The 26,820-nt window shown below is 45.1% G+C and overlaps 1 protein-coding gene across 9 annotated transcripts in view; it reads left to right on the top strand.

Annotated features, from left to right (window-relative positions):
* The window catches only part of LOC134932110 (bone morphogenetic protein 7-like), a 277,636-nt gene that overhangs the window by 31,512 nt on the left and 219,304 nt on the right, over nucleotides 1–26,820 (top strand). For 7 of the 9 annotated variants that reach the window (XM_063926196.1, XM_063926203.1, XM_063926194.1 and 4 more), the window contains one exon: nucleotides 353–504. The exons of the other annotated variants lie outside the window; for them this stretch is intronic. The gene's annotated coding sequence lies outside the window, so the exon portion shown is untranslated. The remainder of the gene's footprint in view (nucleotides 1–352; nucleotides 505–26,820) is intronic. 9 annotated transcript variants of the gene reach the window in all.

The following is a 26,820-nucleotide window of genomic DNA, read 5'->3' on the forward strand; positions in this document are numbered from 1 at the left end:
CAAAACGCGTCCGAATCCAAAACACGGCCGCGGAACCGAACCCAAAACACAAAACGCAAAAAATTTCCGGTGCACATCACTAATTCTATTCAGCTCTGCCCTCACTGCATCAGAATTTGGTGATCTGCATAATTGCAGTACTGACACTAGTGTGATTCAATCAAGGTGACTCCAAATTACAGCCTCTGTCCATAGAGTACTGTACAAACCACTAAATACCGAAAGGGGTCCCTGACGGCAAATCTTTTTGCATACTGCTTAAGCATGTGGCTTTACTAAATCCTGTGACTTTTGTGCAAAGCAGAATCCGGTCAAATGTGTAGACTGACACTTCTCTTTCTCCTCCTTTCAGGCACACACCAACAGTATTCACTTCTTGAAGCTTGGTTAGACATCTTGCACAACATGAAATCCAATTTTGATATGTGCGAACAGAGTGTGACACCTTCCTGCACCTAGCAAGAATCTAATCCACTCCAGCCATCAGGAGTAAAGTTTCACAAGGTATCTGCTCCTTATAGAATAGCTGCTTCTACTTGTACTGTTTTTTTATTACTGGTGTCTAAACGGTAATAATAAAAAAAATAATCAAGTTTTGCCACACACCTGCTATACAGCTTAATTTTATGATTGATCAATGAATAATTATGAAACTTTCACACTTTTTCTTATACACATCTATTGGCAGCCAACCATATATGTGAAGGGGAAACACTGACTGTCTGATTTATTCCCTGAATTGTGGATATTATCTAAATGCTATTTAAATCTGAAGATGGATGAATAAGCCATTTATCAGCGAAGATATATTCAATTTCTCACCGTAGCAATATCCTAGCCACTTACAATAGCTCCTAATTGCACATTATGTACTTTTTTATTTTGTTTTTATAGTGATGTTTTTCTAGATAGACCTTTGTCACAGTTCATCAAAAGGGTTAAATCACAATAGTGACTTACTAATCTAGGCTATTTTATGTGCCAAATCAACCACTAGCAGAGGCGTATCTAGGGTAGGGCGAGTGGTGCACGTGCCCTGGGTGCCTTGGCAGGCCCAGGAGAGGGGGGCATCGCCGGCGGCCAGGGCATCATGCCCCACTCACCCCCGTCAACCCGAAATGCGAGGGGAGGAGAGCGCAGCATCTCTCCCTCCCCTCACCGCCGCTGCCAGCACTAGCAGCGCTGCCAGCAGCGCTGCTGTGTCCGGTCTCCGGCGTTAGCCAATCAGAGTTTGCGGACCGGCTCCTGATTGGCTGCCGGTCCGCGAGCTCTGATTGGCTAGCGAACCGGCGCCAGACAGCCGCCGGAGACCTAGAGCGGTGAGGGGAAGGAGAGGCGCTGCGCTCTCCTCCCCTCACATATCATCAACAAGCGGCCGGTGAGTGACCGGGGGGGGGGGGGGGGGCGGCGGCACAGTGGGGCATGTATCTGGCACCAAATGGGGCATGTAACTGGCACTGAGTGGGGCCTGGCACTGTGGGGCATGTATCTGGCACTGTGGGGCATGTATCTGGCACTGTGGGCATGTGACTGGCACTGTGGGGCAATGTAACTGGCACTGTGGGGCAATGTATCTGGCAATGTAACTGGCACTGTGAGGCAATGTAACTGGCACTGTGGGGCATGTATCTGGCACTGTGGGGCATGTATCTGGCACTGTGTGGCAATGTAATTGGCACTGTGTGGCAATGTAATTGGCACTGTGGGGCATGTATCTGGCACTGTGGGGCAATGCATCTGGCACTGTAGGGCAATGCATCTGGCACTGAGTGGGGCAATGTAACTGGCACTGAGTGGGGCAATGTAACTGGCACTGAGTGGGGCTATGTAACTGGCACTGAGTGGGGCTATGTATCTGGCACTGTGGGCCATTTTCAGTGGCCACACCCCTTCTGGAGCATGGCTACACCCCTTCTGGTGTGTGGCCATGCCTATTTTTTCAACGTGCGCGCCTTCGGCGCCCGCACATGCTTCTTTTTGGGTGTGTTTTTTTTTTTTTGGGAGGGGGGGGGGGCGCCATTTTCCATCTTGTACTGGGCTCCGAAAACCCTAGCTACGCCTCTGACCACTAGTAATTTTTTCTTGGAATAACTGCAGTACATTACCAGTTATTTATCCAGCCATTATTGAAAAACTAGTATATGGTTCCCGATTTAGCAATTTATCCTTTCAGACAGAAAGTGAGATGTCCTGTTTAAGCAGAATACCTGATTTATTATTTAAGACTGTGTCTTCTGCTTTTTTATTTGCACATACTGTATTTGGAAGATTTACTGCACATCAGCACAAATCTAATTTCTGTATTGTAATTTCATAAATGTGTGTTTATAATGAATTAATCTTCCTATCAGTATAAAATGTCATGAAGTACGATTCATCTGGCTTTGCAGGGTTTTTTTTTTTTTTTTGGGGGGGGGGGGTTTATTTGATTTTTTTTTTTTTTTTTTAAGGTCGTCAACTACCATATTCCATCCTGTCATATACCTCATTCTGCTATACTGTTATTGAAAGCTCTGGGCTGACTGACTGTAGCCCATGTGTACTTTGCACAAGTGTTGTTGACCTAAAACAGTATTTCAAAAGAAGAGCTGAATGTTCTGCATTGGGACAATAGTAACTAGATAGGTCTCATTTATCGTGCATATATGCAACCATCTTGTGAGTCATTGGTTATATTTTGTCAGCATTCACCATGTCTATAAAAATGTTGGTATGGTCATAATGTTGACATTCACCATGTCGACATTCATCACATGGACAATGATGAAATGTCAACATGATTAGAATGTCATTAAAATTATGTGTCCCAATGCAGTTGTTACTTGCCTGGATCTCTGGCAATGTCTTGATTGTTCCGGTGACCAGGTGATGGAGACTTTTTTTTTTTTTTTGGTTGTCCATCCAGTGGTTCCAGCAGAGTAATGCTAGCTCCTTACCCTAACCCCTAACTATCCCCCATGCAGCCTAACTCTAACCCCCCCCCCCCCACTCCCCCAATGCCTAACCTTAATGCTCCAATCCCTGCCGAATGTTGACATTACAACAAACAGGCTACATGGTGATAATGTAAGGTGCCAATTACTATCCTTTGAATACAGCATCTCAGGTAAAACTTAGCCTGTAGCTGTTGTTGTTCTCCAGCCTTATCATAAACTGTTTTAGAACATTGTTTATAGTTATAGGGAGTCACCATACATTGATTACAAACACAGTGATGCCCAATATCTGTAAATCTTTGAGCAGTAAATCAGTGGAAGTAATTTACTTATCTCATGTAACCCAGCACACCTTTAAAGTCTTCTATGTCATAATTGTTGAAAATGTGTGAAGGCTTGATGTTGCAGGGATTCTATCTATCTGTCTCTCTATCTATCTATCTATCTGTCTCTCTATCTATCTATCTATCTGTCTCTCTATCTATCTATCTGTCTCTCTATCTATCTATCTGTCTCTCTATCTATCTATCTATCTATCTATCTATCTATCTTTCTCTGGCTGGGTCCACAGGATTATCCACAGGATAACATTGGGATATTGTCGAGCGACAGCGAAAATGGCACCAACACGGTCACGAGCATTCTGGCCTCCCAGGATGCATTGGGGCCTCCACTATATAGTCCCGCCCACTGACTCAGTCAGATCAGTTTTTTGCTTGGTGCGGCAGGAAGCCGCATGGTCACAGGGCTGCTGTGAAAGCAGCCTCAAGTTTTCATTACTTTATTTTTATAGACTTACTATTTTTGTTTGAGCGACTTCTCTTAACAGCGTCTTAAACGTGTATTAGAAAGAGTCGCTCCAACAACTCCCCACCGGGTCGCAACAACGCTTACCTTCGCGGTACAGTGCTGTCTCGACGGGCGTCTGTGTCGGATGTTCTAGCAGGTCAAGCAGACGTTACCAGGCTGTGGCCGGAGCATGGGGAGACAGTGAGTATATGGACTTCCTCTTACTAGAGGAGTCAGGACACAGCTACGCTGATTTGGTGGAGACTACAAACAGCGTGTTGATGCGCCGAACCTCTCGAGTGTGACAGCGCTACGCTCCGGGGATCATAGGCTCCTGGGAGTTTAAGTCAACAGGGGGTTTCAGACGCGCTCCTGGCCGTCCCTCCTCCGAGTTCATGGCCAGTTCCCGCGGGTCTCTCGTTTCATGAACTGAATGACCTCCCTTCCGGCTCAGACGCTACCACGAGGGTACTCGGTCGCAGCTTAGACGCTGCGGTTGTGTACACTGGATATAAACCCGCCCAGACCGAGTCGCAGGCCTTTAGTGTCTGCATGCACGTAGAGTCGCTCAGCGTCCGTGTCCATTGGTGAGCGTCCGTGTCCGTTATCAGTTACCAAGAGCGGCAGTGTACACCAGTAGCGTCTGAATCCACTCAGCGTCTTTCGAGCGTCTTTGCTTGGATATGGAAGTGTGGTGAGTCTCCCTGTATCCCGCTCCCTGGAGGCAGGGTATACAGTACTAAAAATTCCTTCTACTTCTTAGTGTGCACTGTTAATTTTTAGTACCTATTGCATATGAGACCTGTATATTACTGTGTTTTCTGCATGTTATGTTGAAAAAGAACCAGTTAAACAGAAGTACAAATTTCCTACCTATGTATAAGTTATTATGGAGGTTGTATTCTCATATGACCATGTCTAATGCTTTAACAGGTGACTGACTGCTAGTATGTGTGCTGACTTTTCTGTGTAATGTCAGTCCTGTTCTGACCCTCAAATCAGGTGCACTGTGGTCAGATTGATTTCACCTCTATATACTGATTATAGGGTGTGGTTCAGTCACAAAATTGTGTAGTCAATATCAGAAAAAATGTCTGTGAGCAGCAAAAGTGATGAGGAGAATTTGTCAAGCACTCCTACAGCCCTAACATGCTTATCTTGTAAGTCAGGGGTAATTGATATGATTCAATTGGTCACTTATGAGGGTTTGTGTGCAAACTGTTTCGCTTTTCAGCGAAGTAAAAAACAGGAGTTAGTTCAACCTCCAGTAGAGCCACCATGGAATATGTTCGCAAAGACTCTGTCTTCAATAGCGGACAGGTTAGCTCCAGTAGCACCACCTCAGGGGTTAGGTTACACTACGAACCCATACTTGCAGCTCCCTTCCTATGGTTTGGTTCCAGTAGCCTCTACAAGCAACCAAGGGGCAGGTAAGACTAAGACAGATACGTCTGTATGGCAGACTACACAAGAGGATACATCGGATGATGATGCGGAAACAATAGATTCAACTCCGTATGATGATCAGTCGCAGAGCTTTAGTTCAGATGATGTAGCTGAACTCATTAATGCAGTAAAGGCTGTGCTTTCTCTGGAAGAACCAGCCAAGACAGCGTTAAAAGCAAAAGCACCTGTATTCAAACGAACAAAGTCAGTGAAAGCTGAATTTCCAGCGTCAGAGGAGTTGATGGAAATGATGGATGAGTCTTGGGCAGCGCCCGGTAAAAAGTATAAGATTCCTAGGAGATGGGATTCTTATTATCCATTTCCTGCTGGAGATTGTTCGAAGAGAGAAGTTCCTCCAAAAGTAGATGCACATGTTCTGCGACTCGTGCACAAATCTGCTTTGCCACTGTCATCTACCTCTTTGAATGATGTCACAGACAGGAGGGTAGAGAGCCTATTGAAAAATATTTTTTCTCTTGTGGGTGCAGTGGTAAGACCTGCTATGGCTTCGGCCTGGGTAGCAAAGGCAATGGGCGAATGGATAGAGGAACTAGAGAATGACATCCCCTCTCCTACTAGGGAGCAAGAGGATCGTCTTTGCTGTTTAAGACAATCTGCCCAGTATTTAGAAGAAGCAGCCATTGATGTAGGCACTGTTGCTTCTAAAGCTTCAGCCCTGGCAGTAGTCGCTCGCAGAGCAGTCTGGCTACGGACCTGGAAGGCAGATGCGGAGTCCAAGAAGGAATTGGAAGCATTGCCTTTCATGGGTAATATATTATTTGAAAAACCTTTATCGGATATCCTAGAGTCAGAGGCTGAATCGAAGAAGGTCAGATTTCCGGCTACCTACGACCCTAAGTCCAAGGGTTTAAAATTTCGCTAATTTCGCTGGCAAAGCAAAGCGAAAGGTAAAGAGGAGCCTAAACAACCCCAGTTTAAATCCAGGGGTAAGAAGCAGTGGGCTAGCAAAAAGCCAGCTTCCAAACCTGAACAAAAGCCCTCAGCCTGAAGAGACGGGCCTCCACCTGGAGGATTCCAGGGTTGGGGGCCGACTCCTGCAATTTGCACACACATGGCAACAGTCAACAACAGATGCCTGGGTGCAGAAGGTAGTATCTCAGGGGTATGGGTTCCCATTCAGGAGGCAGCTTCCTCAAAGATTTTTTTGCACCAGCCTGTCTCGTATAGAGTCGAAGGCCAATGCCCTGCAAGAAGCAGTCCAAAAATTACTGCAGTCAGGTGTGATTGTCCCAGTACCTCCATCACAAAAGGGACAGGGGTATTACTCCAATCTGTTTCTAATCCAGAAACCAAATGGGTCATATCGACCAATTCTAAATCTGAAGATGTTGAACAATTACATATGGATCCCGAAGTGCCACATGGAGACGTTACGCTCCATAATGTTGGCTATGGAACCGGGAGACTATATGGTATCTCTGGATGTGCGGGATGCTTACCTACATGTGCCTATAGCACTATCACATCAGTGTTACCTCAGGTTTGCCATCCTCAAGGAACACTTCCAGTTCCAAGCTCTGCCCTTCGGGCTAACTACAGCACCCAGGGTGTTTACCAAGATCATGGTGGTTATGGCAGCTTGTCTGCGCAAACAAGGGATAAGGATATTCCCATACCTAGACGACCTATTAATCTTAGCACAGTCGCAAGATTTACTTTTGAGCCATCTCCAACAGACGATAGTTTGTTTACAGAGACACGGGTGGCTCATAAATTGGGAGAAGTCGTCCCTGAATCCATCACAGCGGATGGTTCATTTGGGAGCCATATTGGATTCAGACCTACAGAGAGTTCTCTTACCAGAGAAGAAAATAGTCAAGGTGCAGGTCATGGCTCAGAAAGCGTTGCAAGCCCAGACAATGTCAGTCCATGCAGCAATGCGACTGTTGGGTCTGATGGTATCAACGTTCGACATGGTGGAATATGCGCAATTCCACTCCAGACCATTGCAGCATCTCATTTTGACAAAATGGAATGGAAATCATCAAACAATAAAGAAGCAGATGATAAAGATTCCAGTAAATGTAAAAAGGTCTCTAGCATGGTGGCTACAGACAGACCATTTAAACAAGGGGAGACCCTTTTGGATAAAAGAGTGGCAAGTCCTGACGACAGATGCCAGCCTGCAAGGTTGGGGGGCGGTACTCGGAAGCCTATGGTTCCAGGGAAAATAGACCGCAAGGGAAAGTCGCCTGCCGATAAATCTGTTAGAAATAAGAGCCATTTACTTGGCTCTAGTTCAGGCAAAGGACAATCTACAAGGAAGACCAGTCCAGATCCGCTCAGACAATGCGACGGCAGTAGCATACCTAAATCATCAAGAGGGACTCACAGCAAGAGTCTGATGGAGGAAGTAACTCCCATTCTAAAGTGGGCAGAACTCCATCTCCCAGCATTGTCAGCAGTATTTGTCCCGGGTGTACTAAATTGGGAAGCAGATTTTCTCAGTCGGCACACCATTCAGGAAACCGAATGGGCACTACACCCAGAAGTGTTTCAGACACTGGTGAACAGATGGGGTCTACCGGAGATAGACCTTATGGCGTCTCGTCTAAACAACAAAGTTCCGAGGTACGGATCAAGGACAAGGGACCCAGGAGCAGTCCTGGTAGACGCACTGTCAGTAGAATGGAGGTTTCAGCTGGCATATCTGTTCCCTCCAATATCTCTGTTACCCAGAGTAGTGAGAAAGATAAAACAGGCAAAAGGAGCAATCATTCTAATAGCTCCAGCTTGGCCAAGAAGGCATTGGTACACAGATCTGTGGAGAATGTCCGTGGAAGCACCGATACTGCTCCCTCAACGTCCAGATCTGTTAATGCAGGGTCCTTGTTGTCACAGTCATCTGGATCGCCTGTCTTTGACGGCGTGGCTGTTGAAACCTCTATCTTAGAGGCTAAAGGATTTTCAAAGCAAGTAATCCAAACCATGCTTAGAGCAAGAAAGCCTTCTTCGGCCCGTGTATATCATAGAATATGGCAAGCCTATATTCATTGGTGTTCTGGAAAAAATTACAATCCAAGAGCCTTTAAAGTAGCTAGAATTTTGGATTTTCTGCAGGCAGGATTGGATAAGGGGTTGAAGGTTGCTTCCTTGAGGGTGCAAGTCTCAGCGTTGACTGTATGGTTTCAGCAGAAGATTGCTGACCTACAGGATGTACGTACTTTTTTCCAAGGAGTAGTACATATTCAACCTCCATTTGTTCCTCCTGCAGCTCCCTGGGATTTGAATTTAGTTCTTAAATTTCTCCAGGGTCCTTTGTTTGAACCACTTGAGAGAGCAGATCTTAAGTGGTTAACGGTTAAAGTTCTTTTTTTACTGGCAATGGCGTCAGCCAGAAGAGTGTCAGATTTAGGAGCATTATCATGTAAGTCTCCTTTCCTAAGTTTTTTTCCAGACAGAGCAGTTCTCAGAACGAGATCTAGTTATCTTCCAAAGGTGGTGTCAAAGTTTCACCTGAATGAAGAGATTGTAGTCCCAGCTTTTCAGGTATCGGGACTATCTGTGGGAGAAGCGTCACTGGACGTGGTCCGGTCTTTAAAAATCTACATAGATCGTACTAGTGCCATCAGGAAAACAGATTCCCTCTTCATCCTCTACGGATTCCATAGGAGAGGTTGGCCTGCTAGTAAACAGACGCTGGCGAGATGGCTCCGAATGGTAATATCAGAAGCTTATTCTCATACAGATCTCCCTATTCCGGCTAATGTCTCTGCACACTCTACACGTAAGGTAGATCCTTCTTGGGCAGCACAACAGGGTGCATCAGCAGAACAGATATGTAAGGCAGCCACATGGTCTTCCATAAACACATTCATCAGACATTATGCCTTGGATACTTTTGCCTCTCATGACGCAGACTTCGGGCGAAAGGTCCTCCTGTGCAATCAGGAGCGTCCCCACCACTAAAATGGCTTTGGGAATCCCAATGTTATCCTGTGGATAATCCTGTGGACCCAGCCGGAGAAATGAACGTTATGGTAAGAACTTACCGTTGATAACGTGATTTCTCTTATGTCCACAGGTATCCACAGGGATCCCACCCGGACGCATCTGATTTGAGGATCTAGACAAACACTAAAAACCTCTTCCTTCTTGTATGGAAGGGTGTGCATGTGTGTTCTTATCGCCTGTACAGGTCTCTACCTAATGTTCCTGCCTATAATCGCTGTGGAAAGAACTGATCTGACTGAGTCAGTGGGTGGGACTATATAGTGGAGGCCCCAATGCATCCTGGGAGGCCAGAAAGCTCGTGACAGTGTTGGTGCCATTTTCGCTGTCGCTCGACAATATCCCAATGTTATCCTGTGGATACCTGTGGACATAAGAGAAATCACGTTATCAACGGTAAGTTCTTACCATAACGTTCATATCTATCCTATCCTATCCTATTCTATTCTATTCCCAAATATGGACTATTTTGTGTGAGAGTGAGATAGTGACACCTTTGTTTTTTGGTGGCTCAATGTACACAAACTTTGTTTAATACACAAAGGCCCTCATTCCGAGTTGATCGGTCGCAAGGCGAATTTAGCAGAGTTACACACGCTAAGCCGCCGCCTACTGGGAGTGTATCTTAGCATCTTAAAATTGCGACCGATGTATTCGCAATATTGCGATCACAAACTACTTAGCAGTTTTAGAGTAGCTCCAGACTTACTCTGCCTGTGCGATCAGTTCAGTGCTTGTCGTTCCTGGTTTGACGTCACAAACACACCCAGCGTTCGCCCAACCACTCCCCCGTTTCTCCGGCCACTCCTGCGTTTTTTCCGGAAACGGTAGCGTTTGCAGCCACACGCCCATAAAACGCCGTGTTTCCGCCCAGTAACACCCATTTCCTGTCAATCACATTACGATCGCCGGAGCGATGAAAAAGCCGTGAGTAAAAATACTTTCTTCATAGCAAAGATACTTGGCGCAGTCGCAGTGCGAATATTGCGCATGCGCACTAAGCGGAATTTCACTGCGATGCGATGAAAAATACCGAGCGAACGACTCGGAATGAGGGCCAAAGTTATTAAAAATATTGTATTAAATGACCTTCAGGCTGTGTGTATAAGGTGTATATGAAACATAAATGAATTGTGTGAATGTAGACCCACTTTGTTTAATGCACAAAGTTATAAAAAATATTGGCTAAAATTACCTTCAGGCTCTGTGTATAAGGTGTATATGAAACATAAATGCATTCTGTGCTTAGATTTAGGTCCCATCACCATGATATCTCATTATGGGATGCAATTATTCCAAAATACGGAAAAATCCCATATCCAAAATACCTCTGGTCCCAAGCATGTTGGATAAGGGATACTCAACCTGTGTGTATGTATATATGTGTGTATATATATATATATATATATATATATATATATATATATATATATATATATATATATATATATATATAATATATTTGTGCACCGGAAATTTTTTGTGTTTTGGATTCGGACGCGTTTTGGCAAAACCTCCCTGAAATTTTTTTGTCGGATTCGGGTGTTTTTTTACAAAAACAGCTTAAATCATAGAATTTGGGGGTAATTTTGATCCTATAGTATTATTAACCTCAATAACCATAATTTCCAGTCTATTCTGAACACCTCACAATATTATTTTTAGTCCTAAAATTTGCACTGAGGTCGCTGGATGACTAAGCTAAGCGACCCAAGTGGGTGGCACAAACATCTGGCCCATCTAGGAGTGGCACTGCAGTGTCAGACAGGATGGCACTTAAAAAAATTGGCCCCAAACATCACATGATGCAAAGATAATAAAAAAGAGAGGTGCAAGTGTCTCACCAGCAGGTTTTGAACCTCTGCAGACTTGTGTCTGCCGGAAAGAGAGATACAATGTAGGCTTTAAACCTAGGATCGAGCACGGAGGCCAAAATGTAGTGCTTTGATTTCAACAGATTGACCACCCGTGAATCCTGCTTAAGCGAATGAAGGGCTCCATCCACAAGTCCCACATGCCTAGTGGAATCGCTCCGTTTTAGCTCCTCCTTCAATCTCTCCAGCTGCTTCTGCAAAAGCCTGATAAGGGGAATGACCTGACTCAGGCTGGCAGTGTCTGAACTGACTTCACGTGTGGCAAGTTCAAAGGGTTGCAGAACCTTGCACAACGTTGAAATCATTCTCCACTGCGCTTGAGTCGGGTGCATTCCCCCTCCTTTGCCTATATCGTAGGCAGATGTATAGGCTTGAATGGCCTTTTGCTGCTCCTCCATCCTTTGAAGCATATAGAGGGTTGAATTCCACCTTGTTACCACCTCTTGCTTCAGATGATGGCGGGGCAGGCTCAGGAGTGTTTGCTGGTGCTCCAGTCTTCGGCACGCGGTGGCTGAATGCCGAAAGTGGCCGCAATTCTTCGGGCCACCGACAGCATCTCTTGCACGCCCCTGTCCATTTTAAATAATTCTGCACCACCAAATTCAATGTATGTGCAAAACATGGGACGTACTGGAATTTGCTCACATGTAATGCACGCACAATATTGGTGGCGTTGTCCGATGTCACAAATCCCCAGGAGAGTCCATTTGGGGTAAGCCATTCTGCGATGATGTTCCTCAGTTTCCATAAGAGGTTGTCAGCTGTGTGCCTCTTATGGAAAGCAGTGATACAAAGCGTAGCCTGCCTAGGAACGAGTTGGCGTTTGCGAGATGCTGCTACTGGTGCCGCCACTGCTGTTCTTGCTGCGGGAGGCAATACATCTACCAAGTGGGCTGTCAGTCATATAGTCCTTAGTCTGCCCTGCTCCACTTGTCCACATGTCCGTGGTTAAGTGGACATTGGGTACAACTGCATTTTTTAGGACACTGGTGAGCCTTTTTCTGACGTCTGTGTTCATTCTCTGTATCGCCTGCCTAGAGAAGTGGAACCTAGATGGTATTTGTTACCAGGGACACACTACCTCAAGAAATTCCCTAAGTCCCTGTGAACTAACGCCGGATACCGGACCCATGTCTAACACCACACAGCTGCCAAGGCCTGAGTTATCCACTTTGCAACAGGATGACTGCTGTGATATTTCATCTTCCTCGCAAAGGACTGTTGGACAGTCAATTGCTTACTGGAAGTAGTACAAGTGGTCTTCCGACTTCCCCTCTGGGATGATGATCGACTCCCAGCAGCAACAACAGCAGCAGCAGTAGGCGTTACACTCAAGGATCCATCGGAGGAATCCCAGTGGAGAGGACTCGTCAGACTTGCCAGTGACGTGGCCTGCAGGACTATTGGCGTTCCTGTCTAAGGAGGAAATTGACAGTGAGGGAGTTGGTGGTGTGGTTTGCGGGAGCTTGGGTACAAGAGGAAGGGATTTAGTTGTCAGTGGACTGCTTCCGCTGTCACCCAAAGTTTTTGAACTTGTCAATGACTTCTGATGAATGCGCTCCAGGTGACATATAAGGGAGGATGTTCCTAGGTGGTTAATGTCCTTACCCCTACTTATTACAGCTTGACAAAGGCAACACACGGCTTGACACCTGTTGTCCGCATTTCTGTTTAAATAATTCCACACCGAAGAGGTGATTTTTTTTTTTTTTTGTAATTTGACCAGGCATGTCAATGGCCATATTCATCCCACGGACAACAGGTGTCTCCCCGGGTGCCTGACTTAAACAATCCACCTCACCATCAGAATCCTCCTTGTCAATTTCCTCCTCAGCACCAGCAACACCCATATCTTCATCCTGGTGTACTTCAACAGTGACATCTTCAATTTGACTATCAGGAACTGGACTGTGAGTGCTCCTTCCAGCACTTCCAGGGGGCGTGCAAATGGTGGAGGTAGACACCTCTCCCCATCCAGTGTTGGAAAGGTCAGGCATCGTAACCGACACAATTGGACTCTCCTTGGAGATTTGTGATTTAGAAGAACGCACAGTTCTTTGCTGTGCTTTTGCCATCATAACTCTTTTTTCAGTTTTCTAGCGGGAGGATGAGTGCTTCCATCCTCATGTGAAGCTGAACCACTAGCCATGAACATAGGCCAGGGCCTCGGCCGTTCCTTGCCACTCCGTGTCGTGAATGGCATATTGGCAAGTTTACGCTTCTCCTCAGACGCTTTTAATTTAGATTTTTGGGTCATTTTACTGAACTTTAGTTTTTTGGATTTTACATGCTCTCTACTATGATATTGGGCATCGGCCTTGGCAGACGACGTTGATGGCATTGAACAGTCTCTGCCATGACTAGTGGCAGCAGCTTTAGCACTAGGTGGAAGTGTATCTTGATCTTTGCCTATTCACCCTCCACATTTTTATTCTCCATTTTTTTTTTTAATGTGTGGAATTATATGCCATTAATATTATTATATCAATAGCAATGGCCTACTGTACTGTACAACTATATACTGTTGGTCACCAAAATGCTGCACTGTACTACTATATATACTGCTCACAAAAATGCAGCACATATATGGAATGGATACTTGCAATGACACAGAGCTGCAAGATACAGCAATGGCCTACTGTACTGTACAACTATATACTGTTGGTCACCAAAATGCAGCACACTGAGCACAGATATTTGCAGCACACTGAGCACAGATATGGAGCTTTTCGGGCAGAGAACGTAGCCACGTCCTCTCCGTTCAATCTCCAATGCACGAGTGAAAATGGCGGCGACGCGCGGCTCTTTATATAGAATACGAATCTCTCAAGAATCCGACAGCGGGATGATGATGTTCGGCCGCGTTGGGGTTAACCGTGCAAGGCGGGAAGATCCGAGGCTGCCTCGGAACCGTGTAAAATAGGTGAAGTTCGGATCTCGACGAACCAAACCCGCTCATCTCTAAAATAAATTGTCTGGAAGAAGGGGCTGGTGCTCCAAAACGTTACACCAATATACCAGTCTTTTTGAAACTATATACCCTGTGAGTGCCATTTATTTCCGCTTTTGGATATCTATATGATTGAGGACTCAGGCACCAGGGGAAGCTGGACACTGAGACAATTGAGTGCCAACTGATTTGGATGTGTGTGTGTGTGTGTGTGTGTGTGTATGTATGTATGTATGTATGTATGTATATAATCTATATAATCACACACACTGAATATGTGTGTACAGGCTTGATGTGGCAGAGGTTCTGTACATGCACTGAAAGATGGAGCTGGGCAGGGTGTCATACAGCGCACCAGCTGGTGAGTGTATGCGGTTATTGGGTAGTGATGCAGGATCAATGGAAATGCTTCTGGTAGACTGGTAATCACAGGTCTCTGTTGAATTAGGTGGAAGACTACAGTCTCTCACTGTGGCACTTGTAACACACTGACATGATGTCAGTGGCCATATTGGGCTAGGGAATGAAGCCTTCTTAGAGGAACATTATGAAGTCTGTGCAATAGTGCTCTCCACAAAAAAAAAAATTCTCATCTGGTGTGCTTACAAAAAAAATGCAGCCATTTTTAATACTGAAGACATAAAATGGGTTCCACTAATACAGGAAAAGGAAAAAAATAAATTTATTTTTGTAGTGTGTGTGTGTGTGTGTAGTGGGTTTTTTTTTTTTTTGTAGTGTCCGTTCAGCTATTGGTTCCTTATGGATGGTGTGGAAAGTAAAATGCATCAAAAAGAGAGGTGAAAGCAAAGTTAAAAACATAGCATTTGTTTCTACAAAACTTTTACATTCCTGAAAAAGAACTATGGGCCTAATTCAGACCTGATCGCAGCAGCAACATTTTTCTCTAATGGGCAAAACCATAGGGGTAATTCTGAGTTGATCGCAGCAGCACTTTTGTTAGCAGTTGGGCAAAACCATGTGCACTGCAGGAGGGACAGATATAACATGTGCGGAGAGATTAGATTTGGGTGGGGTGTATTCAAACTGAAATCTAAATTGCAGTGTAAAAATAAAGCAGCCAGTATTTACCCTGCACAGAAACAAAATAATCCACCCAGATCTAACTCTCTCTGCAAATGTTATATCTGCCCCAACTGCAGTGCACATGGGGGGGTCATTCTGAGTTGATCGTAGCAGCAAGTTTGTTAGCAATTGGGCAAAACCATGTGGGGCAGTTGGGGCAGATATAATATGTGCAGAGAGAGTTAGATTTGGGTGGGTTGTGCTCAAACTGAAATCTAAATTGCAGTTTAAAAATAAAGCAGCCAGTATTTACCCTGCACAGAAAAAAAATAACCCACCCAAATCTAACTCTCTCTGCACATGTTATATTTGCCCCACCTGCACAGCTTTTGCGTGCTGGCCGGGAGCTACTCATCGCTGACCGGGTCACAGCGGCTGCGTGTGACATCATGCAGCTGCTGCAGCCTACCCACTATAAGGTCCAGCCGCGCCAGCATTGGCCAAACTGCGCCCACAAAACTTCAGCCAAAAGCCACAGTGCCGCCCAGCGACCGCCTCTGCCTATCAAGCAGGCGATCGCCAGACAACGGCAGCCATCAGCCATGTGCTGGCGCACTGCGGTGCAGGCGCATGCGCACTTCTGACCTGATCGATGAACGGCAGCGTGGGATCAGGTTAGAATGACCCCCATGGTTTTGCCCATTAGACAGACATTTTGCTGCTGCGTTCAGGTCTGAATTAGGCCCTATAATGCCCACATACAGTACACTTGAGAATGGAAACTGCAGCCATTTGGCATATACCATGGTAATACAATCAGGATGTTCCTTAATTGAAGTATGTACATGACATGCATATACTCACAGTATTTAATTTGTTGCTAATATAGCCATTTAATTAAATCAATTCTCAATCTTTAGACCATAAACCAATTAACAATTCATTTTCTTTAGTGAGCATTCTAAGTAACTAGACTTATCGGCATTATCACACGGGTCCCCTGATATTAGTATGTTCAATGTCTAGTCACACAACATTTTAGAGAGCACATCCAGTGTAACTTAATGCTTGTTTAACAAGATAACATTCTATTGTGGCCTGATTGAGGTTCTTCCAGAAACTCGTGTCATTACTTATGCAAATTATTGATGAAAGAAATCAGCACCAATGAGATATTATGTATATTTATTACCCACAGTTTCCAATGAAAATGCTAATTTAAAATGATTATTCCAGTAAATTGAGCCACTTAAAATGGAATATAACTAATCCCAGCAGTGGGGTCAGTCAGTGTAATAATTTGAAGTGTTAACCGTACTGAGATTGCAGATAAAATTTCCTATATCCTTCTAAAGTTGTAAGTTGTATGTAAACTTTATCACCAAGTTCTTAAATAAGCATAAACTTGCAAAACCATTTTTTTTATTGTATTTTTTTTTTCTTTTAATATACAGCATCTGAAAATCTGACATACTATGTTTTCAATATTACAGCTATTGATTCTGACAGATTACTACTTTCTGCTGGTTTTCTATCAGTGATTCTTTAAAATCACACAAACACCATCTTATTTTAACCTCCTTTTAACTAGAGATGTGCTGCGGGTACTTTTCGTCTTTTTGTATTTTGGTTCTGGTTTCATGCTCGTGTTTTGGATCTGGATTGGTTTTGCCAAAACCACCCTTTCGTGTTTTGGATCTGGATGAGTTTTGAAAAAAACAAACTGTTAAAATCACATAATTTGGGGGTAATTTTGATCCTACGGTATTATTAACCTCAATAACATGGGACGTGCTGGAATTTGCCCAGATGTAATATACGCACAATATTGGTGGCACAGGAGAGCGTACCCCTAAACCACACACATGGCGAAGCCTGTAAGATTAATTTGGATAATAACCCTTTTATTTGGAGCTATTATAATATGCAGCACAAGCGAGCGTACCCCTACACCACACAGGGCAAACCCTGTAAAAATTATTTGGATAATAATATATAAGTGTTATGCACTCCAGTGCCTGCAGGAATGTACTGGTGTTTGAACTGTTATGCAAAACAAATGGACTCACAGACAGACTGGGGAATATGACATAACGTACACAGAAGGTGATAGGGTAACAAAATACACACAAAGTGAACAGAGAAGCCCAGAGGCTAAGGAACTGGGTGTCTCCCTTGTATTAGTAATGCTCAGATGAGAAAAGCAAGATGTTGTGTTTTAATACGTAGAGAACCCGAAATGCTGTTGCTAAGGGCAACAGCAAAACCCTAAAGGGTTACCAACGGGTGTGGCAGTAAACTCCTTGGTCAGAGATGGAATGATAGACACAAGGAGAGTCTCCACAATCCTAATTCTCACTTGCAGTGCACAGGTTCATCTTACTGCCACTAAACTGACCCCTGACACCTAGCACAGTGAGACAGGATTAGACAGGCAAGTCTTAGAATACAGCCGCAAACTTGCTAAGTTCACAGAGTAGTAACAGAACCCCAGCAAGCTAAACGACTGACTCCAGTCTTACTGCTAGGTCTGGATTGGCAGAGTGTAATACCAAATCCCCAGGCCTATTTGCAGTAAGCAACAAACAAATACAAAGCTACACAGTACTGGCTAACTTTCAGGAACTGACTAACCAACAAAGATTCAGCAGCATCTGCTTACCCTAAGAAGAGGCCTTATAAAGCAGGTGCTATCCACGCCCCACTCAGACCTCACAGACTGTGAGCACAAAAACCAGCACCGGATCCCCTACCGTGCACAGAGCCTGTAACCACTGCACAGCAAAAGACCCGAACCGGAGTATCAGCTGCGCTCAGGTTACTCTGCTAGCACTTGTCTCCCGGTTGCCATGACGACGTGGCAGCACAGGGCAGGAGACCCTAACAATAAGTAATGTATATAAGCCTTTTTATTTGGAGTAAATAATATACAGCACAGGACACCACCACTGGCCTTATGGCAGCACAAGACACCACCACTGGACTGGACTTATACGGCAGTACACCTGGATTTATACGGAAGTACCCCTGGAGTTATATGGCAGTGTCAGACAGGATGGCACTTTAAAAAAACTAGTCCACAAACAGCCCATAATGCAAATAAGAATAAGAGGTGCAAGATGGAATTGTCCTTGAGCCCTCCCACCAACCCTTATGTTGTATAAACAGGACATGCACACTTTAACAAACCATTCATTTCAGCAACAGGGTCTGCCACATGTCTGTGTGGCTTAAATGACTGGTTTGTTTGGACCCCCACCAAAAAAGAAGCAATCCATCTCTCCTTGCACAAACTGGCTCTACAGAGGCAAGATATCAACCTAATCCTCATCTTCCGATCCTCACCCCTTTCAGTGTGTACATCCTCCTTCTCGAGGAGTATTAATTCATCCCCACTGGAATACACCATCACAGGTCCCTGTGTACTTTCTGGAGGCAATTGTTGGTAAAGGTCTACCCGGAGGAATTTATCATTAATTTTGATGAACATCATCTTCTCCACATTTTGTGGAAGTAACCTCCTACGCCGATCGCTGACAAGGTTACCGGCTGCACTAAACACTCTTTCGGAGTGCACACTGGAGGGGGGGGGGGGGGGGGGACAACTTAGGTAAAATAAAGCAAGTTTGTGCAAGGGCATCCAAATTGCCTCTTTTTCTTGCCAGTATACATATGGACTATCTGACATGCCTATTTGGATGCTGTCACTCATATAATCCTCCACCATTCTTTCAATGATGACAGAATCATATGCAGTGATAGTAGACATGTCCGTAATCGTTGGCAGGTCCTTAAGTCCGGACCAGATGTCCGCACTCGCTCCTGACTGCCCTGCATTGTTTGCCAGCAGGTGGGTTAGGAAATCGTGTCCTTTTCCTCGCAGCCCTAGTTGCGGGAGAAAATGAAGGACGAGCTGTTGACAGATCACATTCCGCTTGAGTTGATTATTTTCTCACCAGCAGGTCTTTGAACCTCTGCAGACTTGTGTCTGCCAGAAAGAGAGATACAATGTAGGCTTTAAACCTAGGATTGAGCACGGTGGTCAAAATGTAGTGCCCCGATTTCAACAGATTGACCACCCTTCAATCCTGGCAAAATGAATGAAGAGCTTCATCTACAAGTACCACATACTTTGCGGAATCGCTCCAACTTAGCTCCTCCTTCAAATTCTTCAGCTGCTTCTGCAAAAGCCTGATCAGGGGAAAGACCTGACTTAAGCTTGCAGTGGCTGAACTAACTTCATGTGTGGCAAGTTTGAAGGGTTGGAGAACCGTGCACAAGACGGAAATCATTCTCCACTGTGTTTGAGTTAGGTGCATTCCCCCTCTTTTGCCTATATCATAGGTGGATGTATAGGCTTGAATGGCCTTTTGCTGCTCCTTCATCCTCTGAAGCATATAGAGTGTTGAATTCCACCTTGTTACTACCTCTTGCTTCAGGTGATGGCAGGGCAGTTTCAGGAGTGTTTGCTGGCGCTCCAGTCTTTGGCACCCGGTAGTTGAATGTCGAAAGTGCCCGCAATTTTTCGGGCCACTGACAGCATCTCCTCCTGCATGCCCCTGTAATTTTTCAAAAACCTCTGCACCACCAAATTAATTGTATGTGCAAAACATGGAATGTGCCCAGATGTACTGCATGCACAATATTGGTGGCGTTGTCCGATATCACAAATCCCTAGGAGAGTCTAATTGGGGTAATCCATTATGCAATGATGTCCCTCAGTTTCCGTAAGAGGTTGTCAGTGGTGTGCCTCTTACAGAAAGCGGTGATACATAGCATAGCCTACCTAGCAACGAGTTGGCATTTGCGAGATGCTGTTACTGGTGCGCCTGCTGTTGTTGCTGCGGGAGGCAATACATCTACCCAGTCGGCTGTCACAGTCATATAGTCCTTAGTCTGCCCTGTTCCACTTGTCCACATGTCCGTGGTTTAAGTGGACACTGGGTACAACTGCAACTTTTAGCAAACGGAGGACACTTTTTCTGATTTCTCTATACATTCTCTGTATTGCCTGCCTAGTGAAGTGGACCCTAGATGGTATTTGGTACCGGGGACACACTACCTCAAACAATTCTCTAAGTCCCACTGAACTAATGGCGGATACCGTACGCACGTCTAACACCAACATAGCGGTCAAGGCCTCCGTTATCCGCTTTGCAACAGGATGACTGCTGTCATATTCCATCTTCCTCACAAAGGACTGTTGGACAGTCAATTGCTTTGTTGAAGTAGTACAAGTGGTCCTCTGACTTCCCCTCTGGGATGACGATTGACTCCCAGCAGCAACAACAGCAGCGGCAGCAGTAGGCGTACCACTCAAGGATCCTCCGGAGGAATCCCGTTTAGGAGAGGACTCCTCAGTCTTGCCAGTGACATGGCCTGCAGGACTACTGACATTCCTGACTGAGGAGAAAGTTAACATTGAGAGAGTTGGTACAAGAAGAAGAAGGGATTTAGGTGTCAGTGGACTGCTTAAGCTCTCTTACCCAAAGTTTCACAACTTGACACTGACTTCTGATGAATGCGCTGAAGGTGGTGTATAAGGGAGGATGTTCCTAGGAGGTGGTTTATGTCCGTACCCCTACTTATTACAGATTGACAGAGGCAGCACATGGCTTGACACCTGTTTTCCGGATTTGTGGAGAAATAATTCCACATGACGAGGTGGCTTTTTTTTGGTATTTTGCCCAGGAATCACAATGGGCTTATTCATCCCACGGACAACAGTTGTCTCCCCCAGTGCCTTATTTAAACAAACCACATCACCATCAGAATCCTGCTCGTCAACTGCTTCCTCAGTGCCAGCAACTCCCATATCCTCATCCTGGTGTACTTCAACAGTGAAATCTTCATTTTGAATATCAGAAACTGGACTGTGGGTGCTACTTCCAGCACTTTCAGAGGGCGTGCAAATGGCGAAAGGAGCCAACTCTTACCATCCAGTGTTGGGAAGGTCTGGCATAGCAACTGCCGACACACTTGGACTCTCCTTGGGGATTTGTGATACCATCTTAGAACACAGTTATTTGCTGTGCTTTTGCCAGCTTAACCCTTATTTTTCTAGTGGGAGGATGAAGGCTTCCATCGTCATGTTAAAGCTGAACCACTAGTCATGAACATAGGCCAGGGCTTTAGCCGTTCCTTGCCACTCCGTGTTGTAAGTTTACGTTTCTCCTCAGATCATTTAAATTAATTTTTTTGGTCATTTTACTGAAATTTAGCTTTTTGGATTTGACATGCCCTCTACTATGATATTGTGCATCGGCCTTGGCAGACGACGTTGATGGCATTTCATCGTCTGTCCTCACTAGTGGCAGCAGCTTCAGCACTAGGAGGAAGTGGTTCTTGATCTTTCTCTATTTTATCCTCAATTTTTGTTCTCAGTTATTTTTCTGGACTTATATAACAATATGTGGTACAGGACAGCGTACCTCTACACCACACAGGGCAAACCCTGTGATAATTATTTGGATTAAATATTAATAACCCCTTTTTATTTGGAGTAAATAATATACAGCACAGGACAGCACCACTGTACTTTTATGGCATCACCACTGGACTGGAATTATACACCAGTACCGCTGGAATCATAGGCGTGCGCACAGGGGGTGCCTTGTGCGCACAGGCACCCCCTAATGTCCGGCACCCCCCGCACGCTTGTTGCTGCTGCCGCCGATTCCCGTCTCAGTCTGATGCTGAACTTGAAGGGAGGAGAGTGCTACTCGCGTCTCTCCTGCCCCTCACTGTGTGTCCCCCGTCTCCGGCAGTCATTTACAATGTCTCTTGGCTGTCAACCAATCAGAGCACGCAGACCAGCTCTTGACTGGCTCACAAGCCAGCGCCATATTTCAAATGGCCACCGGAGACAGCCAGCGACTCACTGAAGTGAGGCAGAGGAGAGACACGCGCTGTGCTCTCCTCCACTCAGCGTCAGAGACGGAAATCGGCGTCACTGGCAACAGAGGAGGGTGAGCACAAACGGGGGCAAGTGTGTATCTGGCACCGCTGGGGGCATATGTTTATATTGCTTTGAGTGCCAATAGGCGGTGCTAGACACGCCCAGTAGGTGGTGCCAAACACACCCCTTCGACAGTGCACCCCCTAATAAAATGTTCTGCGCACGCCTATGGCTGGAATTTATACGCCAGTACCACTGGAATTATACAGCAGGATCACTGGAATTATATGGCAGGATCACTGGACTGGATTTATATGCCAGTACCCCTGGACTTATACTGCAGTACCACTGGACTGTATTTATACGGTAGTACCACTGGACATATACAGCAGCACAGGGACACCACCACTGGACTGATGCAGGATAACACAGCACCACTGCAATGGACTGGACTTATACAGGAGCATTGGACATATGGCAGCAGAGGACACCACCACTGTGACTGGACTGATGCAGCATAAGACACTACACAGGACTGAGCAGCACAATATGGCACTGGAATCGCCACCCCACTTTCCCTCCTACACAGACACAGAGGACGGAGACGCTTTCTTTTTTGCTACACTCCCCAATGCTGGAGTGAAAATGGCGGCAATGCGCGGCTCCTTATATGGAATCCAAACCCGTGAGAATCTGACAGCGGGATGATGTTTTGCCTCGTTGTGGTTTCTGAGTCAAGCGGGAAAACCCGAGCCGAGCTCTAATCCGGGCTCGGGTAGTGATGTCCGGTAGGGTTCGGTTCTCGGGGAACCCATATTCAATAAAGAATAACCAGAGGGTGCTCAGAAATTAAGTAATACTGTCCAATTAAAAGTCCTTAAGAATATTAGTCCATGTATGATTCAACCAAAACTTGATTTCGAGATTGATATCTTCTAATACCACAATTTTTTTTTACTTCATGTAGACTTGAGCCATCACAATTTTGTCCAGATGATGTGAGTTTGTGCAACCTGAAATAAACCCATTCACCAGAAAAGCACCGCAAAAACAATGTCCCAAAGGCCTCTTATTAGTTGAATAGCCGGATTGGCTTTATTCACAATTTGCACAATAAAATATTTAAAAATGTTTTTTTTTTCTTAAATCGATTTGGTTTTACATATTACCCATTTCAAACAGGAACAGATAGATAAAAAAACTCCACCAAACACCCCAGGGGATGTAAGCCAAAGGTGGGGAGTCCCATTATGACGTAGTGTACAAATCACCAGATATCCTACGCATTTCGTTCCTTTCATGGAACTTCCTCAGTGGTAAGATCAAAGTCTATGATTGAATAAAAGTACACACTTCACTGGAAGTATCACTAAAAGATGGTTCTCACTAGAAGGTCAATTATATAATTTAAGACCACTATCAGGGCCTGCATAGGAGAACATAATCCACTGGGGAAAATTCAACACTGAGTAATGTTAGATGCAAAACCATAAACTGTGACCGTATGCCAGAATAGTACAATTCATTAGGCGATTTCACAAAGAATCTATTTTCTCTGAGAGACCCAAAAATGTTTTTTTAATTCTCTCCCAGTGAATGCACATCAGCAGTGCCAGCACTGCTACTCCAAGGGCAGAAATTCACCACTTGGAGGAGCAGGAGCTTGCACTCATAAAGTCCCATACATACATACATACACACATACATACATACATACATACATACATACACACACACACACACACACACACACACACACACACACACACACACACACACACGAGATATTATGTATGTGTGTGTAGCTATATGGAGATATACTATATAAATAATATATATATGTCATTATCTTAGTATGGAACACAAGAATGTGGCATTTTGGATAAGGGATACTCAACCTGTATTATGACATTTCTTTGATCGTATCTTCATTTGAAAAGCATATGTCTGAATACTTTCAGAGAGGCGCTGTACAGCAGTGTTGTAAGCATGACTGTCCAATATGACATTTTAAAATGTAGTGATAAAGTATTAGTGTAGGAGGGCCCTTGTGACTTCATCCTAGTCCACAGTGGCCCCCAGTGGCAGCTACGGAGGTGTAGCTGCAGTGCTGTCCACAATATAAATAGGGGAGCCACGCCAACTGCCTCTCCAAATGCTGCCAAACCTCACCAGATAGGAATCACTGGCAGTTGGTATGGCTCCCCTATTTGAATTTTGGATTGTGCTGCAGCCCCACCTCTGGTGCTGCCACTGGTGGCCACTCAACAGGTCTCCAGTGCCTCTCCATGCAGTGTGGGCTCTAGGTGTCTTACCCACTCTTGCTTGGGCAAGTTATGTGGTTTGCAAGTACTTTCAAAAACTTGCAAATGTCCATAAATGTCCCCATCACTCTCTGCAAAATTGGTGTACTGTATGGGTCCTGCACTGTGTACAGGGCTGGCAACTGTTCTTGGGGTACCATGGCTGGTGGTACCATGCCTCGTGTCACATCCAGATGATGAGCATGCATTCTTGCTCCATTGTCCTTTTTTCCAATTCCGCTAGCCGATCTGCTAAGGTATCCATCCACCCCCTCGGGATGTTGGAAATCCTATCGTGCATGGGCACACAGAGCGCAGCTGCAGGCCGCCTTACCTTCCATACTCTGTATTTACCATACTTGACAATAACAGGGACTTAACTCAGAGTACGGTAACAGATACTTACCATATTCGCCAATTACAGGTGCCACAATAGTCGTAGATGACAGGTACTTACTATACTCAGGGTTAACAGGTACTTGCCATACTCGGGGATGACAGATCCTTACCATACTTGCCAATGACAGGTACAACAGTAGTCAGGTGATGACCAGTACTTACTGTACTTGGGGAGAACAGGAACTTACTACACTTGCAAATAACATTTACCAAAATACTCGAGTACTTACCAGATTCGAAGATAACGGGTACTTTCCAAAAAGTACGTACTTTGCACCAGTAGTGGAAGCAGCTATGGTTTCCTCAGTAAAACAGGATGGCTCTTTACTTATCTGCATCAACCCAGTGCATATAAACAAAAGACCCTGTTGAGACTGCATCACCCTTTCGAAATCATGGAACATGAAAGGTGATGCATGAATTTGGTCAAATATGTCCCAAATCCAATGAAAAACTGCACCAACATTGCATCTTTGAGTTTTGGCATTTATAATATAACTTTTTTTAGGCTCATTACTCAAAACTTCAGAAGAAATGATATGACCATGAAAATTAAGCTGGGCACACACTAGACGATAGTGTGTACCGAACGATATCATGTGCAGTGGGTCCTGGCACACACACACATACGCAATGCCACCAGCGACGGCGGAGGGAGTAGGGGCCATGCTTCATTCAGCATCATGGCCCTCGCTGGCAATATTAACCATCGGACATGCATGCACAAGCTGGGTGATATTGCATCATCAGCAACGTAGTGCATATACACTAGAGATGAGCGCCTGAAATTTTTCGGGTTTTGTGTTTTGGTTTTGGGTTCGGTTCCGCGGCCGTGTTTTGGGTTCGAACGCGTTTTGGCAAAACCTCACCGAATTTTTTTTGTCGGATTCGGGTGTGTTTTGGATTCGGGTGTTTTTTTCAAAAAACACTAAAAAACAGCTTAAATCATAGAATTTGGGGGTCATTTTGATCCCAAAGTATTATTAACCTCAAAAACCATAATTTACACTAATTTTCAGTCTATTCTGAATACCTCACACCTCACAATATTATTTTTAGTCCTAAAATTTGCACCGAGGTCGCTGTGTGAGTAAGATAAGCGTCCCTAGTGGCCGACACAAACACCGGGCCCATCTAGGAGTGGCACTGCAGTGTCACGCAGGATGTCCCTTCCAAAAAACCCTCCCCAAACAGCACATGACGCAAAGAAAAAAAGAGGCGCAATGAGGTAGCTGTGTGAGTAAGATTAGCGACCCTAGTGGCCGACACAAACACCGGGCCCATCTAGGAGTGGCACTGCAGTGTCACGCAGGATGGCCCTTCCAAAAAACCCTCCCCAAACAGCACATGACGCAAAGAAAAAAAGAGGCGCAATGAGGTAGCTGTGTGAGTAAGATTAGCGACCCTAGTGGCCGACACAAACACCGGGCCCATCTAGGAGTGGCACTGCAGTGTCACGCAGGATGTCCCTTCCAAAAAACCCTCCCCAAACAGCACATGACGCAAAGAAAAAAAGAGGCGCAATGAGGTAGCTGACTGTGTGAGTAAGATTAGCGACCCTAGTGGCCGACACAAACACCGGGCCCATTTAGGAGTGGCACTGCAGTGTCACGCAGGATGTCCCTTCCAAAAAACCCTCCCCAAACAGCACATGACGCAAAGAAAAAAAGAGGCGCAATGAGGTAGCTGACTGTGTGAGTAAGATTAGCGACCCTAGTGGCCGACACAAACACCGGGCCCATTTAGGAGTGGCACTGCAGTGTCACGCAGGATGTCCCTTCCAAAAAACCCTCCCCAATCAGCACATGATGCAAAGAAAAAGAAAAGAAAAAAGAGGTGCAAGATGGAATTGTCCTTGGGCCCTCCCACCCACCCTTATGTTGTATAAACAAAACAGGACATGCACACTTTAACCAACCCATCATTTCAGTGACAGGGTCTGCCACACGACTGTGACTGATATGACGGGTTGGTTTGGACCCCCCCCCAAAAAAGAAGCAATTAATCTCTCCTTGCACAAACTGGCTCTACAGAGGCAAGATGTCCACCTCATCATCACCCTCCGATATATCACCGTGTACATCCCCCTCCTCACAGATTATCAATTCGTCCCCACTGGAATCCACCATCTCAGCTCCCTGTGTACTTTGTGGAGGCAATTGCTGCTGGTCAATGTCTCCGCGGAGGAATTGATTATAATTCATTTTAATGAACATCATCTTCTCCACAT

Source organism: Pseudophryne corroboree, chromosome 6 (assembly GCF_028390025.1).
Source record: "Pseudophryne corroboree isolate aPseCor3 chromosome 6, aPseCor3.hap2, whole genome shotgun sequence".
Lineage (NCBI taxonomy): Eukaryota > Metazoa > Chordata > Amphibia > Anura > Myobatrachidae > Pseudophryne > Pseudophryne corroboree.